The sequence below is a fragment of the Aphelocoma coerulescens genome, assembly GCF_041296385.1.
Source record: "Aphelocoma coerulescens isolate FSJ_1873_10779 chromosome W unlocalized genomic scaffold, UR_Acoe_1.0 ChrW_unloc_scaf_1, whole genome shotgun sequence".
Lineage (NCBI taxonomy): Eukaryota > Metazoa > Chordata > Aves > Passeriformes > Corvidae > Aphelocoma > Aphelocoma coerulescens.
In genome coordinates, this window is record NW_027184080.1 from 14,425,800 (window position 1) to 14,447,152 (window position 21,353).

The window sequence follows — 21,353 nt, forward strand, 5'->3', positions numbered from 1 at the left end:
AGCACAATGAGAAAAGGAACTAACAAAGCACTTCTTACATTTTGCATTACCCTGTTGTTCTGGGTTATGCCTTTTTCAGTTTATTTTAAAAACGGCCACATCTTTGTGGACACTCTGCCATTTGACTAAAGGGTTTCATAGAAGAAGAGAAATTTGCTTGAAAGGTGTAGTTTACAGAATCATAGCCTGAGACTACAATCCTCTAAGAGAGCATTTAGGTATCTGTCACATGTCCATTAGATGCCTCTCTATGTACTTATAATACCCTATAACCTAATCACCACAGCAAGGCATGGGCTATTAGTCTATAAAGCTAGGGGAAAGTATAAAGCACCTGCAAATGAATCTCACTGATTAACTTCCTTAATATCCACAAAACCATTCATTTGCTCATAAACAGTCAATTGAAGGTGAAAACACTGCTAATACTAGCACAAATAGTACAAAAACACTCCTCTATGAATAACGACACTATTCTTCACAATTTTAAGTAGTTGTCAGCATTTACAGCTAGGCAGTGAACAAAAAGTATGCTCCTGCTCAAAACAGAGACTAGATACTTTATCAGATATTTTAACTGCCAATACACAGTCTATTTTTAGAATAAAAGTTAATGTCACTACTAAGTATAAATACACTACTCTATATCTAAATCTATCATAGAGATGAATGAATTACTCAGTTAATCCTTTTAGGAAGATGCAAAACTGGACAAGTTTGAGAAGTTTGTCAAACAAAACAAGATATTCATTAAAAAAAGGGATGAAAGTACATCTCATTTTTTAAAAGAGTGGAGCAAGTGCAAACACTCCCTTGTATGGTGGAAAAGGTCAGGAGAAATGTATGATTGCCACAACTATGTTCACAGAAAGTAAATAATCCACTATAAATAACCAGAACACATTGTGATTGTCTAGTCTGAATTCCTTCATACTCTAAGAGTTCCTGAGCTCATTTTACCTTCAAGTCCAAAAGTGATGGCCGAGTTTTTGCAAAAAACAGCATACTTAAAAATTTAACATTTCCAGTGTGATATTTTGCACAGCTGGTTAGTGGATGTTATAAACATATATTATAATATTGGCTTCTCTCAAAGTATAAAGGTAGATATTATATAATGTTAGAAATGCTTTTTTGAAGAAGGGGCAGTCAATAACTAACTCATGTAAGCACAAGTTAACTATTGGGAGACAGCAAATGTTAGTTCAGACAGAAGATGTTAATTACAAAGCCTGAGAAGCCGAATTCACCCTAATCTTGTCAAGATAGAGGGGACAAGGATCATCTCAGAGATTGCTGAATCATCCCTCAAAGGACTACGCATGCCCAGGGAGAAAGGTGAAAAGTTCATTGCGAGAATGAGTACTGGCCTTCATCAGAAAGACCCCCGAGGAAGAGGAGAGGCCTTCCTCAGCGCGACCACCAGGACACACAGCGCATGCGTGGCCCATATGCTAATGACTTCCGAGAAATAATTTGTATAACCACACCTGTCCCAAGGAATGTGATGAATATTCATAATTTAACCCTTAATACTGTGTTGTAGAGAGCACCAGGTGTGTGTGTTTGGAGGAGCGATCCCCACACACCCGGCGCGCCGAATAAAGCAAATACCCACTTCTCTGACTCTGTCTCTGAAGTGTCTCCTGGCCCGGTTGCGGCACGATTAATTTTGCTGTGTGGATGTAGTTTTCTCTCTTTTTAGCAAGAATGTTAGGAAGTGTGAGCAAGTAAGATAACCTCCAAGCGAACAGAGGATGAGGCCCAAGGAGCTGCTAATCAACACTTTGTCCAGAGAACAAAAGGGCCCTCCGCCTGGAGAACGGGCGGCCAGGAGAGTTCGAGAGCCGTTATCACCGCTCTGCCCCTCTGCCCGGAGAGACGAAGAGGCCCAAAGCTGCAATCAGCCCTGACTGTCTGGAGAATTAAGAGATCCACCCTACCATCGACTCTTACCTAGCAAGCCCAACCCCAAGAATCAAAAGAAATAAAACCGCAAGGCAGAAGAATACGTATGCTCTAAAAAGCAGAACCAAGGAGTGGCCATGCAGAACAGCTCCGGGAAAAGTTTGAATATGCATAGAGAACAGACAGTAAAAATGGTATAAAAAAGGACTCACCTCGAGCATCAGGTGTGCTCTTGGCAGAGCGCCAAGGCACCCGGCCATTACCTCTTTGCTTTATTTTATGTGTCTCTTATTGTCTTTATATTAAACCCTTTAAATTCTCACAGGACAGTGAACCTCGTTTTTCACAATTATGGGCTCATCCCGGATCTACACCTCGCCTCTGAAAAGCGTGGGAGGATTCAAAAAGTAAGGGTAAGGCACCTCCCGCCCACGTTGGCAGGATCCTTGCTTAGCATCCTCTGGCGCGGTTTGGTGGCAGCAGGGCAACACCCGGAGGACAAGAAAGACACAAAAATAAAGCAAATGAAAGAGAGCGCTCTCGACAAAAATCCCACAGACACTGGAAAAGAAACAGGACTGGTAAGTATTGTCCAAAGAAAAAGGGGGTGGTTACGGGAGATGAGTATGTGTGAGAGACGCAGACTGGTTGCCCCTAGATCTGCGAAGAGAGTGTGGCAGTCTCTGAGTGCTGCGGTTCCGTCTTGTTCGTGAGAACAGCAGCCAGCGAGGAGACGAAGCGAGAGATAAGAGGAGTGAAAGAATCTCCCGGGGTGACTGGGACGGGGTCCCAGGGAAGGGGTTACAAAGTGGGAGCTAACCCCCCCCATATGCTGGGTTGAGGAAAACTCCAAGAGCACCCAGGGTCTAAAGGTACCCCAAGAAAATTTGGGGTTGGATGCTAGCAGTGCTGGGTTGAGGGAAATCTAAGAACACCCAGAATCCTAAGGATTATATCATACCCATGGGTGGATACTAACAAGTGATTTGAAAGAGGTACCTTATTATTCTGTTGTGAGTAAGAATGAGTGAGTGAACAAATATTAAAAAAAAAAAAGAGTGAATGTGTGAATGAAAAACTGCGTAATTAGAAGTTAACTTTGTTTTTGGGGAAGGTGGGCTATAATAAATTTTTTTTGTTTTTGTACTGTGAAAGAGTGGTTAGTATTTTACAGCAGTGAAGTTTGGTGTTTTAAAGGAATGAATTAGTATTTCAAAGGGGGGGATAAATTGGTATTTTGAGTAAGTTGGAATAGAGAACTCCTGGAAAAATGGGACAACAACCTAGTAAATTAAGTTCAAATTATAAAAGGGTGCCAGAGGATATACCCCAAGACAGTCACCTCGGGGTCAAACTCGCAAACTGGGAAACTGATCCTTCTACTGTCATACATGAAATCCCTATTGGTGCTTGGTCTTTGCATATTAAGTGCTTTAATTAATTTTGAGCTTAACATTTTTAAATTGAATGTTAAAATTAACCCATCAGCCCAGGTACACTAATCAAGTTTTTATGGTCTTCCTGTGTTTACTGTATACTTTTACATGTGTTGGATGTATTTTTTTTATGTTTTACTTGTATCTTGGTTTCAAGGCAGATTTTAAAAAAACCCCAGTTGCAACGGACAGCCCAGCCCCCATAGCCGTACCCTGTAGGCACCTGACCCTTGTCTCAACTAATATCACCCCTCTGACCAGGAGGAGCCATTGGTGGACGGAGATGGTCTGTCAAAGGGAGAGCACCAATCACCTTGAACCAAAGGGGTGGGCTGTGGGCAGACTGTGGGCGGAGCAAAAGCTATAAAAGGGAGCAAAACAGACACGCCTTCCTCATTCTCCCTTCCTCTCCAGCTTGCTAAGGCAGTGCTGGAGAAACCTACCCCTTTTTAGGGGCTTTTAGAAATAGATTTCTTTTTGACCAGCCTAGACTGCAAGTTTGTTTTTTTTTTTTTCTACCTGAGGTTCAGAGCTGCCTTAAGCCAAAAGCTCCTGAATCCCTGCGCTCCTGGGGCATACCTCTTGAGCCACTAGGATCCCAAATTTTTATATTTTGTTAGTTTTTGCAATTTTTAAATTTTTCTGTTTTAATAAATTGTTTTAATTTCTACAAAGAGTTGTCTCATTCCTCACACTACAAAAGGAAAAGATAAAGTAAAAATGATTCAATTCTGCATGAAAGAGTGGGTAAAAAAGGAAATCAGATCTGATCATGTGTGCTGGCCAAAATATGGGTCTGATGAGGCATGGCTTTGCCAGGCTCTAAATGTATTTGTAAATTCAAAAGAGCCATCTCACCCTGAGGAGGGAGAATATGCTTCTTGCTGGACAGGAATTACAAAACCTCTGGGAACCAAAGTCTTTAAAATATCAGAAACCCCAGAGGAGAAGCAAACAGAAGAGAAAAAAGGCTGGGACCCTTTAGAAGTATTGCCTCCGCCGCCAGTACCAGAGGCTGCCCCCCTCCCCCCGGCTCCGGGGTTTCCCCCGCTAGCCATCCCTCTGCCCGCACTGGGGGCCTTTCCCCTGGCAGCCCTCCCGCCCCAATGGAGCGGGGCGGGAGCCCTGCCCCCGCCCATGCCGGGGATCCCACCCTTCCCATATATCTCGGGAATCCCAGCACCCTCAATTGAATCAAGGGAAACGTCACACGTCCCGGCTTCAGCCCCCACCTCTCCTGCCTTGAGAAACCCGGCTTCAGAGCCGGCCCCCGCCTCCTGTGCTCCGGAATATTTGGCTTCACTGCCATACCCCACCCCCACCCTTTGCGCTCCAGAATACTCGGCTTCAGCGCCAGACTCTGAATCTGCCCCTCCTCCCCAGGGAAGTCCCGTGCTTTCTTCCCAAATAAACCCTCTTCTTAACGAAGGAGCACCATACCAGAATACAAGAGGTGCCATTAAGGCTCAGAGGCAGCCCAACAATCCCTCCATTGCTAAACAAACAGAGGGAAGCCAAGAAATTCATTTATTTCCATTAAGAGAAGTACCTATGGGAGGAGGGGGAACCAGCTTTGTGAATGCCCCTCTAACCTCTACAGAGGTTAGGAATTTCAAAAAGGAAATTAAAGGATTATTAGAAGACCCCATAGGTACAGCTGAACAGTTGGACCAGTTCTTAGGTCCCAACATTTTCACTTGGGAAGAAATGCAATCAACAATGAAAATAATATTCTCGCAAGAAGAAAGAGAAATGATTAGAATTGCTGGAATAAAAATTTGGGAAAGAGAAAACCAACAGGGTCCACCCGGGGATCAGAAAATGCCCATTACACCTCCTAACTGGAACCAAAATGATGAAGCTGGGAGGGGACATATGAATGATTATCGTAATTTGATAATCAAGGGAATAAAAGAGGGGGCACCCCGAGGACAAAATGTCAGAAAAGCCTTTGAGGGGCAACAAGGGAAGGAAGAAACCCCAACTGAGTGGCTGGAGAGGCTCCGAAAGAATATGAAACAATATTCTGGGATAGACCCGGAGTCCCTAGCAGGGCAAGCCCTGCTAAGAGTTAACTTTGTCACTCATGCCTGGCCAGATATTAGGAAAAAATTGGAAAAAATAGAAGACTGGTACGAGAAACCATTACAAGACCTAGTAAGAGAAGCTCAGAAGATATATGTCCGGAGGGATCAAGAAAAAGCCAAAGTGGAAGCAAAGATCATGATAGCCACTATGCGAGAGAGTACCTTCCAAAAAAATCTAAATCAAAAGCCCTCAGGTACTCCTAAACAACCAGGGTTCAGAAATGGTGGAAGGGAGAAAAATAAAATCTCAGCACGGTCAAGATTCCAAGAACAACCCAGGGATGCCTGTTTCTATTGCAAGGAAGAAGGGCATTATAAAAGAGAATGCCCCCACCTGAGGAGGGATCTGAAAATATTTCAAGAGACACACACAGAAGAAAAATAGGGAAGTCATGGGCTCTATTTTTGGGGGGATAAATACCATCTGGAGCCTTTGATAACTTTAAAAGTAGGCCCCCAAGAGGAAGTATTAGAATTTATAGTTGACACTGGGGCAGAAAGGACTTGTGTGATGAATATCCCAAAAGGGTGTGATGTAAGTAATGATATGGTAAAAGTAACGGGAGCAAAGGGGGAAGGATTTAAGGTCCCTGTCATTAAAGATGTGGTCATTGAAGGGGAAACAAAAATAGGGATAGGGGATGTTTTCTTAGTTCCTGGTGCTGGCAGCAATTTATTGGGAAGGGATTTACAGATCCAGCTGGGGATTGGAGTCATACCAGAAGAAAGGAAAATGATGGCCAAAGTGTTAAAACTTAGCCAAGAAGATGAAAGAAAAATTAACAGAGAGGTTTGGGCTGGGGAAGGGAATAGGGGTGAGCTAGATATTGACCCCATAAGGGTCACAATTGAAAAAGAAGAATGTCCCATTCGTGTATGTCAGTACTCTATATCTTTAGAAGGGAGAAAAGGCTTAAAACCAGTAATAGAAGAATTAATAAAGGATGGGACACTAGAACCTTGTAAATCCCCTCATAATACCCCTATTCTCCCAGTAAAGAAATCTGATGGAAATTATAGATTAGTGCAAGATTTAAGAGAAGTAAACAAAAGAATACGGGCCTGCTACCCTATGGTTCCTAATCCCTACACTCTTTTAAGCAAAATTCCACCTCAACATCAGTGGTTTAGTGTGGTGGATCTTAAAGATGCCTTTTGGGCCTGCCCACTGGCAGAGGAAAGCCGAAATATTTTTGCCTTTGAATGGGAAGATCCAAACACAGGGAAAAAGAACCAATTGAGGTGGACTAAACTGCCACAGGGGTATTGTGAGGCCCCAAATTTATTTGGGCAAGCCTTGGGAGAAATATTACAAACCTTCCCCACTCCCCCAGGAATACAAATTATCCAATATGTAGATGATCTTCTAATATCAGGAGAAGATGAAATTAAAGTTAAAGAAGCTACTATAAAGCTTCTAAATTTTCTTGGGGAAAAGGGACTAAGGGCATCAAAAAGGAAATTACAGTTTGTGGAATCAGAAGTAAAATATCTTGGCCACCTGATAAGCAAAGGTAGCCGAAAACTAAGTCCTGAAAGAATTACAGGGATTTTATCCCTCCCTCCTCCCTCTTCAAAAAAGGAGGTTAGGAGACTGCTGGGGCTACTGGGATATTGCAGATTATGGATTGAAGGATATACACAAGCAGTAAAATTTTTATATGAAAAATTAACAGGGGGAGACAATATACAATGGACCAAAGATGATGATAATAAATTAGAAAAACTGAAGTTGAAACTAGCCTTGGTACCAGCCCTAAGCTTACCCTCACTAGAAAAGCCCTTTCATTTATATGTGAATGCAGAAAATGGAGTAGCTCATGGTGTATTAGTCCAGGAATGGGGAGGGGTCAGAAGACCAATAGCTTATTTATCTAAACTATTGGACCCAGTAAGCCGTGGCTGGCCAGTATGCATTCAAGCCATAGCAGCTACTGCTATTTTGGTGGAGGAGAGCCGTAAGCTCACCTTTGGAAGTAAACTGATTGTATACACACCCCATGCGGTCCGAAATGTGCTAAATCAAAAAGCTGAAAAATGGTTAACAGACTCCAGGATATTAAAATATGAAGCAATTCTGATTGACAGTAATGATCTAACTATAGAAACAAGCAAAAGCCTCAATCCGGCCCAATTCCTGTATGGAGAACCAAAAGATGACCTGGCACATGATTGCTTGGAAATTATTCAGTACCAAACAAAAGTTCGGGAAGATCTAGCAAAACAAGCCCTCTTAGAAGGGGAAAGAATATATGTAGATTATTCATCCAGATGCCTGCAAGGAAAAAGAATGTCAGGATATGCCTTAGTCATGGGATAAATATGCAGACCATCGAAAAAGGAAAACTACCTTCAAATTGGTCGGCGCAATCTTGTGAATTATACGCTCTAAAGAGAGCACTGGAGCATTTAGCACACAAAAAGGGGACCATCTATACTGATTCAAAGTATGCCTTTGGGGTAGTACATACCTTTGGAAAGATCTGGGAAGAAAGGGGTTTACTAAATTCAAAGGGGAAGGAACTGATACATGAAGGCCTGATTTCAGAAGTTTTGGAGGCATTAAAATTGCCTGAAGAAATAGCCGTAGTGCATATCAAAGGACACCAAAAAGGGATGACCCCATAAATAAGAGAGAATAATCTAGCAGACCAAGAAGCCAAAGATGCAGCAGAAAATGGGACTAAACGAATTATGTTAATCCTGACCCCAGAAAGGGGAGAATTGGAAATCCCCAAATTTAGTAAAGAAGAAGAAAAGGAATTATTTAAGATAGGGGGAGAACAAGATCAATCTGGAAAATGGAAACTCCCTGATGGGAGACAGTTACTTAATAAGCCACTCACTAGGAGAATATTAGAAGATATGCATCAAAAAACTCATTGGGGTACTCAAGCTTTGTGTGATCATTTTCTGAGAAATTATGGGTGTATTGGAATCTTTGGGGTAGCAAAACAAATAACTGAGAACTGTATAACTTGCCAAAGAGTGAATAGGAAAATAATGAGAAAAACAACATTAGGAGGCCATGAGTTAGCTCTGCGACCATTCCAAAGTATCCAAGTAGATTTCACTGAACTTCCTCAAGTACAGAGATGGAAGTTCCTATTAGTAATAGTAGACCACCTAACTCATTGGGTAGAAGCAGTTCCTGCTACTAGAGCTACAGCTAACATAGTATGCAAAACCCTTCTGGAACAAATTATTCCCAGATATGGAATGGTTAATAAAATAGACTCAGATAGAGGAACACATTTTGCATCCAAAGTCTTACAACAAATAACTCAAGCCTTGGGGATTAAATGGGAATTACATACCCCCTGGCACCCACAAAGTTCAGGCTGAGTAGAAAGAATGAACCAGACTTTGAAAAGAACTTTAACAAAATTAATGATTGAAACTCAAATGTCGTGGGTAAAGTGCTTACCTTTGGCTCTGTTGAGAGTCCGAACACAGCCCAGGTCAGACCTGGGAGTATCTCCTTATGAGATGATGTTCGGATTACCCTTCCTTACCACTCAACATGAAACAGCCACTTATGAAGTAGGAGAAGTAAGTGTCAGAAAATATGTCACCACAATTGCCAGAACACTTGAAAATTTGCGGCTGAAAGGAATGATCCCTCAAACCACAACTTTGGAGTTCAAAATTCATAATATCCATCCAGGGGAATGGGTAGTAGTAAAAACATGGAAAGAACAATATTTGACTCCACAATGGGAGGGTCCTTTTCAGGTACTGCTGACAACTGAGGCTGCAATCCGGACCAAGGAACAAGGGTGGATTCATGCCAGCAGAATCAAAGGACCTGTAAAAGAACCTGAAGAATGGACTGTAATATCCAAACCAGGTGATGCCAAATTGATTCTTAAACGGAAGCCAGGTGGCAATGAACTGGAACAATCTAAATAATCCAAGGGATATGCAAAGAATCACACCTAACTGAGAAGTAAAAGCCAAATTTATATCAGTGGTTTCAAGTGCCCCCTGGACAAATTCTGGGACATCTTGGAGAAGAATATTCTCACTTCAAACAGGAAGGGTTGGGACTGTATCAAACAGGGAACTCTCATGTTCTGATTCTAGCCTGTGACTTGTTTTAAGAAGGGGGAGAATCACAACTTCTATCAGTGCCACATCATATACCCTGTTTGAATCATTCTAACACGGGGCATGCCAGCCAGGTCAAATATAAGTAATTAATCTGTAGGGAAATTGGCATTTCACACCATCAACACCCTAGTTGTAAAGGGTGTCAAGCACAAAATCGACCCTCTATCCAGACAAAATCACAAGCAACAAAAGCAATAACTTTGCTCTACAGATGGGAATTACTAGTGCCTGTTGAATGGGAAATACCTAAGATACAATAAGATACTACAGTTAAAAAAAGGTGCCAAAAGAAATTTGCCTAAAAGCTACAAAGGAAGTGACAAGGAAATAGAGGGCAAGACCAGGTTGGCCACTGTACTCGCCACCGAGAAGATCCAATACACCTGCTATGGGTTGCAACCTCATAGGCAAGGGAGGTGGGAGTATAAGCCATGCCGGACCTCTGTTATTCCTTCTTCTGTCACTTATCCTGGTCCCTTTCGGGACACCGGCAAGACCATGTTACAAATGCTATCGAAAGCTCTACATGGAAAGACACCGGGGATTCTTTCTTATTACTCATACCCATATCAACAGTCACTGTTATGACTCATCCAAATTAGGTATTTGCATGCATAAAGGGGAAAAATATTGGATTACAGAAAATTTAGGAACAAGTGGAAACAGACTAGGAAATAATTGTCCAAAAGGAGAAAAATGGATTTGCTTCACAGCTGCCACCAGGGGAACAGTCAAAGATTTGGTAAAAGAACAAGTGGTAAGTAAAAATACAAAGCCAGCACAGCAACCTCGCCCTATATTCACCTCATGCCAGGACCTGTATGCAAAGCTCCAACAACAGTTAAAAGAGGAAAAAACCCCAAGGTTAGGAAAAAACCTGTTTGTGGAATTGGGGGAGAGGATAGGTAAAGAACTTAGCATAACCAACTGTTGGGTCTGTGGAGGAGCTTTAATGACAGAAGAATGGCCATGGAAAGGTAGCAGCGTAGGCCCGGTAGAACTCCTTAAATGGAACCGGACAAATATAAGAGGAGGGAACCAACCTGAGGGGTGGATTTTAAGTTCAACAGTGATAGGGGAAGAATGCCTCTGGCGAACTGGGAAAAACTTTCTTAATGAAGTAGGAAACATTCCCTGTAAAAGGTATAAAGTGAGTAATAAAACTTCAACGTGGTGGGTCCCAGAAAAACCAACTTGGTATTGGGCTCAGAAAAAAAGAAAAGACTGTGTCTATGATAATGAAATTGGACTCTTTCAGTGTAATGACACAAGGAAAAATCCTTATTTTGGAATCCCAGAAATATCCAAATTTTGGGAGAACATAAATCAACAAGAAGGTGATTATTGGAAAGCACCAGATGGCTTATTTTGGATATGTGGGAAAAGGGCATACCCAAGACTCCCTTCACATTGGAAAGGGAGTTGTACACTAGGAATCATTCAACCAGGGTTTTTCCTTTTACCAGAACCAGAGGGAGATCAATTAGGAATACCTGTCTATGAAGACTTCAAAAGAAATAAGAGATTTAATTGGAGGATTCCAAAAATGGAAAGATGAGGAATGGCCCCCTGAACGAATATTAGAAACATATGGGCCAGCTACCTGGGCACAAGATGGAAGTTGGGGATATCGAACCCCAATTTACATGCTGAATCGTATCATCAGACTCCAAGCTCTTGTAGAAATCATAACCAATGAAACAGCTGGGGCTATGGAATTAATAGTCAGCCAGCAACGCCAAACCAGAGCTGCAATATATCAAAATAGGCTGGCTTTAGACTATTTACCGGCTGAAGAAGGGGGTGTATGCGGGAAGTTTAATACATCGGATTGTTGTTTAAAAATTGATGACAATGGGGATGCCGTTCTAGATATCGCCAACAATATCAGAAAAATAGCCCATGTACAGGTCCAAAAATGGGAATCAAAGATGACTGCTAACTGGTGGGATGGCATATTGGGGAAAGAATGGTGGAAGAAGCTAGGTTTCTTCCTCTTATGTGCTACAGCTGGTCTAATATTTCTCCCTTGCTTGATCCCCTGCTTTATTTGGCTAATCACCAGCGTAGTTCAAGGCATGCTAGTTGTGGCAATGCCTACCGACCCAAAGTTGGCTATGTCTGGAACAGCACAAAAAATTATGGTATTAAAAAGACAAAGTGATATAAAAGACCCTCTCGAAGAAGCCAAATTGATCTGTGAAAAGAATGAACGGACATTAGAAGCCAAGAAAAAAGAATTATTGCTCAAGCCAAATGATTTATAAAATAGAAAAAGGGGGGATTGTTATAAACATATATTATAATATTGGCTTCTCGCAAAGTATAAAGGTAGATATTATATAATGTTAGAAATGCTTTTTGCTGTGTGGATGTAGTTTTCTCTCTTTTTAGCAAGAATGTTAGGAAGTGTGAGCAAGTAAGATAACCTCCAAGCGAACAGAGGATGAGGCCCAAGGAGCTGCTAATCAACACTTTGTCCAGAGAACAAAAGGGCCCTCCGCCTGGAGAACGGGCGGCCAGGAGAGTTCGAGAGCCGTTATCACCGCTCTGCCCCTCTGCCCGGAGAGACGAAGAGGCCCAAAGCTGCAATCAGCCCTGACTGTCTGGAGAATTAAGAGATCCACCCTACCATCGACTCTTACCTAGCAAGCCCAACCCCAAGAATCAAAAGAAATAAAACCGCAAGGCAGAAGAATACGTATGCTCTAAAAAGCAGAACCAAGGAGTGGCCATGCAGAACAGCTCCGGGAAAAGTTTGAATATGCATAGAGAACAGACAGTAAAAATGGTATAAAAAAGGACTCACCTCGAGCATCAGGTGTGCTCTTGGCAGAGCGCCAAGGCACCCGGCCATTACCTCTTTGCTTTATTTTATGTGTCTCTTACTGTCTTTATATTAAACCCTTTAAATTCTCACAGGAGAGTGAACCTCGTTTTTCACAGCTGATCTACTGCCTGGCTACCATGACTTCAAAATTCTAAGCTTATTTCTAGTACTAGATAAATTTGTCCAGCTCCAATTATAATATTCAGTTGCCTTTTGTTTGAATGGTAGAAGGGTCTTCATTATCAAGTTTTAGTGTATGTGGGTCTCTTAAATAATGATCATCTTCCTTTGTCTTGCATGACAGGCCCGATCAGACCGAGATTCTTGCATTTCTCACTTTAGATTACTTTTCCAATTTTTCAGTTTTTTTTCCAGTATCCATTCAAGACAGAAAACTGAAAAATTCCAGATTGCTGGAATGTAGAGATTAGTGAAGATTCAGTAATTCCTCTCTATCGATCTATTACTTCTCCTTAGCTGTGATATTTACTAGAAATGGCATCAACAAATTAAATAGCAGCTTAATGTTATTGAAGTATTAAAAAAAGAGGAAGTAAAAAAAAAAAAGCTAAGTACCAGTTTGGGCTCACAGTAAAACTCTGACCTTAAAGTTGTAAGTCACGCCTCTACAGTTAGGGCCACAATAAGTTTTATACCAGCTCCAATGCAGAACAATTTTTAGAACATTTTAGGACATTTATAAATAAATCAGTTCAACAGGGAATAAAAACTCCAAGAATTGTTTTAATGTGGGTACTTGAAGAAATTTGGCTCCTACTGTAGAAGTACTTTCTATCCAACTGAATTAAATGGAAACCCAAGCTTTCTGCATGGCATTAAAAATAACCTCCTAAACCCCAACCACTCAATCTATGCTTATAGACTGTCTTGGGGTGACTTTATGATGTGTATCCCCTATCGCTGCTCTATGCCCAGACATGATTCCTGTGCCTTTCTGTGTCTTTAAAACTGGGTGCGAGAGAAAGAAAAAAAAAAAAAGCTAGACGAACTTTTCAAAGCAGTTTGTGCTCCAAGGTCATTCTATCTCCTCTGTGTGCTTCTGTGGCAGCAAGAGCAGAGGAAGCACCCTTTCCTACTTTTCAGCCAGCTTTCGGCTCTGTTTCTCTGGAGAGAGATGGAGAGTTAAACTTTTTTTCCCCTGGGACTTTGGTTTCTTCTTCTTCTCTTCTGGACTGTTCAGAACACCAAAACATCAGCTGGGAGACCTTACACCTCAGCCCAGAGGGGCCCAAGCCGACCCAGTTCCGAAGAGGAGAAAGCCACACCCACAAAGGACTCTGGAAATTTACCAGGTTCTCTCCACAGCAAGAGAACTTATTTAGCATTTAGAACTTATTTAGCATTAGAGAGAGAATTATTTAGCATTATTCTTTCCCCATTGTGCATTGTGTCTGTCAAATAAATAGGTTTTTTTCCTTTCACTTTTCTCCGAGGAATTTTTTCCCAAACCTGGTGGGGGAGGGGCAGCTGAAACCTGCCAGAGGACGTTCATTTTGTACATTCCTCCGAATTTGTCTCAAACTGGGAAAGTTAATTACTTTCACCATTATTCCTCATAGCCAATAAATGCAGTTTAACTACAGGAAAGAATACCATCTTTGAAAACAGCTCCCACTTGCTGTCATATTCCAACCTCATTAACACTCAATTTCAAATGCCATTATGACATATACCAATAATCTTCTACTGTTTGTAATGAAGGAGGAAGGAAATGAACCTCAAAAAAAAAAAAAAAAAGGACAGAACTCATCTTTACACAATGGCAGTCTGGCCTGATTTACCGGGGAAATGTATTTGGCAACAATTGAAACACTCTAGGGCCATGACAGCAATTTCTTCAAATTTTCATCCATAACTCAGGCCTTAGAGCAGCATAACTGTCTTGTGATGTGAACTTAGAAGTACTGTTAATTTAGTGCCTCCAACAGCATAAATCATTCAAATACACTGTCATATATTAACAGCTTATTCTGTGAAAGAGATGTTACCTTAAGTACATGAACTGAAGGCAAATGTGTTTTGTAACTGTATGGCAACCACACCATGGCAGCTAAGACTAAGAAAGCCTACAAGGAGAAAAAGACCACCAATTAAGGAAAGACAGTTTACTGGATACGACACGGTTACAGACACAAGTATGTGCAAGAGATCACTCCACCCATAAGTCCCACAATGAAAGATCAATGGAAATGGTGCAAAGCATGGTGCATCCCACCTCCTTTGAAACACAGGTATTCCTAGAGATTTCACTGTTGGAGTGAAAGCTCCTCTGGATTCAGGCCCAGAGGGAAGCCAAAGCACAGGGATTGAATTAAAACCTTTGGACAAGCTGAGATACATGAAGCCACACCAAAGTGAAATAGAAATATAGATTTTTTAACTTTTAGTAGAAATATATGCTAAGTGCCTTAAACATTAAAAAGCTGTAGCAGAGACCTTAAACACAGTTCTTGCTGCAGCAGTGTTACCTTTTCACAGAATTCTTTACTTTAGACAAAGTATAGATAGAATTATACTGTTCACATTTTTTAGATAGAGTGTTCACATAAACAATAAGAACTGATAGAAACTGTATACGCAAATCTGTGTAATGCCTATGTAACACTTGTGTAAGGCTTACGATTGTTAGAATTAGACCAGGATAGGTTAAGAAAAAAAAAACTAGAATCGTGTGTTAATCTTATTGGCCAATTAACAAATACAATCCACACTTCTGTAAGAAAAAATATAGAGTCTAGAAAATAGAGTATATAGAGTATAGAGTATGGAGTATAGAGTATATAGAGCATATAGAGCATATAGAAGAAGAAGCTGTTTTGCCTGCTGTTGCTGTTGCTGCTTGCCTTTATCATGTAATCCCCTTTGAACTCTGCCTTCAAGAAAGCTATGAGACTATGAAATAAAGAACTTAGCAGAACAGCAGCCTCCTCTGCTCTCTTACCCTGGTCTGAGAAGGAAGGGTACCCCGTCAAAAGCTCAACATTTCACTTCAAGACCAGAAATGTAATATGTGCAATTGATTAATCTAAACTTTGAAATTTGAAGGTTTAGGGCTTTTGTACTCTCCTTAGCTTTAAAACAGAACATGATTCAATTACAACTACAGATACCCAAAGACATCAAGTAAATATGGATATAAGCTTGGCACTCAAATTTCAAAATTAGAGCCTTGCTGTATCATTTTTGAAAGACCATAAAATATGGGGAAAAGTGACTTTCTCTACTGCATAGTGGATTCTAAAATGGGATTGTATGAAGTAGGCAGCTCCAGAAAAATTATATTAGAACACAAAACCTGTAATAAATGCTTAACTTTAGTGCTTCTTTTTCATGGCAGCCCTGAAGTAGTCACCAAAGCTGGCATTAGGAAGGAATTTCTCTAGGGGAATACTGGCAACAAACCTAGCTGCTTTTGTCCTTTTTTCCCTTTCCCTTAAGTACTAAGCAGAGATAATGTGTTTAAAACAGCTGACATGTCCCATTCGTGCAAGTTTGCCTCTCTAATTGCAAAGGGAAGGAATGCCTGAGAGAAATATAGATGGAGAATAGCTTCATTTAGCTAAGGTTAAAAGAATCTAACTTGGTATTTTCTAGAGATGGATATAAACTTTTATCAGAAAAATTCAGAGTGGTTTCTGAATCAAAAAAGCATTATTTAACACTGTAGTGGGTTGAACCTGAGTTGATAGACAGTCTTTTAGACTAATGATGCTTCTCACAATTTACATATTTAAACCACGCAGAAAGGCGGGAATTGCCTTTCGTCCCAGCTCACCTGCCGGAAGGTGGGGGGGGGGGCTCTGAGCCTCTAGGCTCTGCCAGGCCGGGCCAGGGCCCCTGCCCCCCCCCCCTTTCCCAACACCGTGGCACGGACCCTGAGTCACTGGGGGGGGGGGGACTGTCCCAGAGCCGCAGGCAGCTAAAACCAGCCATGGACTGCCACACAGCTAAACCCGTCCGGCACGGTTTCCTGGGACCGGCGGGTCCTTATCCTCTCCTCTCCATGCAGAGCCGGCGGAGCCAACGAGAGTCAGCGTAGCCTCCTGTCTGCAGCCAGCACACTTCGTGCCAAACTGAAGAAGACACCATGCAGCCAGCAGCACAAAGGGAGCGAGGCTTTCTCCACCGTAAAACCTGAACAAGGACACTTTTCAACATGACGGCTTCAGAGTCAGAGAGAAGGAGAAAGTGAGTCAGGTAAGACGAAGCTGGAAATGGCGACAGGAGAAAAGAGGGCGGTGCATAGCTTAAAAAAACTTCTTGCATGCCGTGGTAAGAAACTGTAATATCACAATCTGTTTGTCTCTTTAATCCATTTGAAGTACATGGGGGGGGGTGGAGAATTCACATGTGGCCCGTGAAGATTGTGAAGAGTGCCTATGCCAGGCTATATAGAAGCACTGAGAGGCTTTTAGAGACTTGTGGCGAAGAAAGCCTTTGTGTTCAGGCCAAAATAACTCATCCTTAAAAAGATTAATAACCCCATGCGATGGCCCATGTTTGGCAGTGTGAAGGAACTGTGAGATTATCATGGAAGACATGTTTTACACCACAGCAGATTGTTTCTTTCCAGGCGGGTCTGCTGTTGGTGGCAGTTTGAGAACCATGTGAAGCAGAAGAAAACCCTTTTTTCCTTAAGCATAAGAACGAGACTTTTCAAGAACTGCAACACTGACTAATATCTCATGTTCTGTTATCCTTTGTGTGAGTTGGGTAAAAGGAGGAAAGTGCTGGAAAAGGGGAGGGGGTTTGCTTTAATTTCTTGTTATTTCTCTTTACTTTAAATTCTATTAGTAATAAAACTCTTTCTTTGTACTGCAACTGTTTAAGTTTTGTGCCTGCTTTGCTTTCTCCTAATTCTTATCTCACAGAAGGAAAATAAGTAATGGATATTTTGAACCAAACCACAACAAACACTCAATCACTAGTTTGCTAATGGCAAAATGGTAATTAAATCTCTTTTAATTGGTCTATAATGATTCCTTGCCTAAACTCAAAATTTAGAATTAAGTTTTAGGTGAGGAGCAAAGTGTTACTAACAGAAATTTAGGCATAATCCTTCAGGAAAAATATTGTGCTATTTCTCTACATGAATGACCTTGTAAAATTATATTTTAGCCATAAATTTTAACACAATGTATTGGTTTTTCACAGCCTGGTTTTTGGTAGCACGGGGGCCACAGAGGGGGTTCCTGTGAGGAGCTCCTGGAAGTTTCCACCATGTCCAGCAGAGCCAATCTCTGATGGACATGCTGCTGGCCAAAACTGGGCCAGTGAGAGAGGTCGGTAACGCCTCTGTGATGACATATTTAAGAAGAAAATCAAAACAAAGTCACAGGGGTTTTGCTTGTAGTCAGAGAAGAGGAGGAGGTGAGAACATGTGAGGGAAAACAACATGGCGACACCAAGGTCGGTAAAGAAGGAGGGGGAGGAGGCGCTCCAGGTGCCAGAGCCGAGATGCCTCTGCAGGCCATGGTGAAGACCATGGTGAAGCAGGTTGTCCCCCTGCAGTCCATGGGTCCATGGGGGATGCAGAGATCCACCCTCAGCCCTTGGGGGAGGTGCCTGTGCTGGAGCAGGTGGATGCCTGGAGGAGGCTGTGAGCCAGTGGAAGACCCAGTGGAGAGAGAGGGCCCTTGCTTCCAGGCTGGAGCAGCCTGTCCTTGGAGGACTGCACCCTGTGAAAGAAAGACACACATTGCAGCAGTTTGGGGAGGACTGTGTGCCCGTGGGGGGAATTCACATTGCAGCCGGTGTGGTAGGACTGCTGCTTGTGAGAGTGGACCCACATCGGAGAGGTTCACGGAGAATTGTCTCCTGTGGGAGGGACCCCACGGTCTCACAGGGGAAGGACTCCTCTCCCTAAGCAGAGAAAGAGAATCTTGGTGATGAACTGACCACGAACCCCCATGCCCTGTCTCCCTGTGCTGTCGGTGGGAAGGAGGGAAGGGCTGGGGGGAAAAGGTGTTTTAAGGGCTTATTTTACTTCTCATTATCCTCCTCTGATTCTGTTAGCAATAAATTCACTTTGTAACTTTAAGTTAAGCCTGTTTTGCCCTTGAAGTGTTTTTTTCTCATGGGTCCTTAACTCATGTAGCCTTCATTAACTTTTTTTTCTTTCTCACCTCTGCCCAGCTGTGGCAGGGGAGGGTGAGCAAGCGACTCTCGTGGGTGCCTGGCACTGGGCCAGTGTCAAACCATGACACACAAAAATATATCACTACCTCAGAAAATGTCAAAATATCAGAAAATGTGAACTCAAAGTAAATAATCAGGCTGTTCTAACAGTTAAAAAGCAGCCCACAGTAGGGTAAAGTACTAGTAAAAAACTACTAATAGAACTACTAAAGCAAAGATATATTATTCCACTCAGGAAATATCTTTGAGAACAAGCCATTTAGTATGCATTAAAAAAAAGATTGTAAAGACATCATCCAGAAAAGCTTTGTCTCATGAATGAGGCTCCTAGCAATATAATGAAAGGTTTCTACACTTAAAAACTTTAGATACAATTAAGTAATTGAGATAGACAGAAAGTTATGCATTAAAATGTGGAGAGTACCCAGCTAGAAGTACAGAATATCTTTTAAACTCTCCTCAAATTAATGAAATACAAGAACCAACAGAGATTAGGATCATCATGAGGAAAACTGAGAGCAAGTTTGCCAATTTTATCCACTACCCTGCCTTGCAAGAGCTCTCTGGATATATCCTCTTCCCCGTGTATTGGGTCTGTCTGGGATGGAGTTAACTTCCTCCATAGCAGCCCTCCCAGTGCTGTGCTCTGCATTGGGAGCCAGATAGGTGTTGAGAACACACCAGTGTTTTAGCTATTACTGAGAAGCGCTGGCACAGCATCAGTGCTGTCTCTCCAACATCCCCTCACCCCCAAAGGCCAATAGGCTGGGGGTGGGCAAGATCTTGGGAGAGGACATAGCAAGGACAGCTGACACAAATTAACCAGAGGGATATTCAATACCATATGACATCTGCTCAGATATAAAAGCTAAAAGAAAGGAGGAAGGGTGGGGTATTTGGTATTCTGATATTTGTCTTCCGGATCAACCACTACACATACTGAAACCCTGCTTCTCGGGAAGTGGCTGGACATCACCTGATGATGAGAAGTTGTTGCAGGATGCCCTGCACTGGAAAGTGGTCAAACAACTCGAACAATGCCCTATTTTGTAAGCTATCAATGGTGGGCTGAGAGGGGAATCATGTGCTGGCTTTTGGTGTTGAATTATGCTAAAACCCATCTGGCACACCAACCTCAAATCAACATCCCGATAGTGAGGCAAAGATTTGGCAGATAAGCTGCTAAACTGACCTGAAGGCATATGACTGGCAGTCAACCCCTTTACACTATAAAAGTCAAGTTTGTTCTTAAATATAAAAATGGAGGAAATCTACTAGAAATGTTTGTTTTGAAATATGCAAATAATGTGAAGTTTCTTCACCTCAAAGGCAAGCAAGAAGATAAAGATATTGAAAATGGTAGTTCAGAAAAAAAAATCAGATCCTCTAATCTGTGTTGACAAGCTGTTTGGCTCCCTCACTCCACCAAGTAGTAGATACTTGGCTTAGATTCTTCTCCTTGATTGTTTTCATCAGGTTAAGTATCTCAGATTTAGTTTAACCATTTCAGCTTTATTAAGCCATCACAAGAGCAGCCCAATTTGATAACAATAGCTGCTTCAATTATGGCTCGGTTTAGGGTTGACAAATATAATGATTCATTTGTGGCACATGAAAAGCAATTGAAGGTTGTTTTGCATTACAGCTTTAAAAATATTGGCACTTTTTCTCATTTAATTTGTCCATTAACTTTTACTAAGATGACATTTAAATTGCAGTAAAAGGCAAATGGGGCTTTTAGTTTAAATGTAATCCCCGTATTTAAATGATCTGTAATGGCTGTTCAAATGGGAACCCTATTGTTTCACAGTTGCCCTGATGGTCACATGTGACATTTGTATTCAGGTCTGTTGGGCCCCCCCCCCCCCCCCCCCCCCCCCCGCCATGTGGTCCTGGGAGAGGGGCCCTGGGGGGGAGACACTGGGTTTCCGTAGCCCCTGGTCAACCTCGTTCCCCATTGGTTGTTTTGTGTTCTCCTGCGCGGGCAAGGACCCTCGGGTCCCGTGATTGCCTCAGTTCCTCGGCAGAGCTCTGGCCATGTGGCTGGAGAAATAAACATCTCTCTGAAACATCTATCAAGAATCAGTCTATATATATTTCTTTTCCACGGGCCTTGTTGTCTGATACGTGTTGCAGTGTCCCTGCTGTAACACAGGTCCTGTATTATCCATGTAGCTAAAGGGCTTCTAATTTCATTTCACAACTAGAGGCTTGCGGAAAACACCAATTAACTTCCAAATGCCATTTGCCAACAAAACTCAACTTCTTCTCAAAGTCTGGCATCTGGCAGTGCTCAACATTTAATTCCAAAGCAGAAGCTTGCAGTCATCATGATCCCTGGGCTAGGCACAAAGTCAAATTTTCCCCTTTTATTAAGAAAATTTTTTCATTTTCATAGAGAACAATAAACTTTTACTTAATTTTTGATGGATGACTATTAATGAATTACTGCTGTAGTAAGATTGCAAGAACCATTTTTCCCCCCTCTAGAGTACAAAGAAGGTTAACTGACTGACCCAATTTGACTTCTACTGAAGTCAACACAATTTACCATAAACTTCAGCAGAAACTCTGATCAAAGTCCAATGTGTCCTTCCAGTATTCTTGGCTAATGCCCAATGGCAGGCAGGAAGCATCAGTTAAGTTCTAATGAAAGACTCAAGTGACCCAGTCAAGGAGCAAAGCTGAAGTTATTTAAGTATGGTTAAAAACCTATGCCAAAATAGAACTGAGAGTGGCCACATGCCTAGATGTTGGTAGACATCATAGCAGTGCAAGCAAGACAGCCTTTATTAAGCAGAATCTATGTTTACATACTTT

The 21,353-nt window shown here is 41.9% G+C and overlaps 1 protein-coding gene across 4 annotated transcripts in view; it reads right to left on the bottom strand.

The window, feature by feature from the left end:
* The window catches only part of LOC138102790 (zinc finger SWIM domain-containing protein 6-like), a 421,672-nt gene that overhangs the window by 103,573 nt on the left and 296,746 nt on the right, over window positions 1-21,353 (bottom strand). The gene's annotated exons all lie outside the window — the stretch shown is intronic.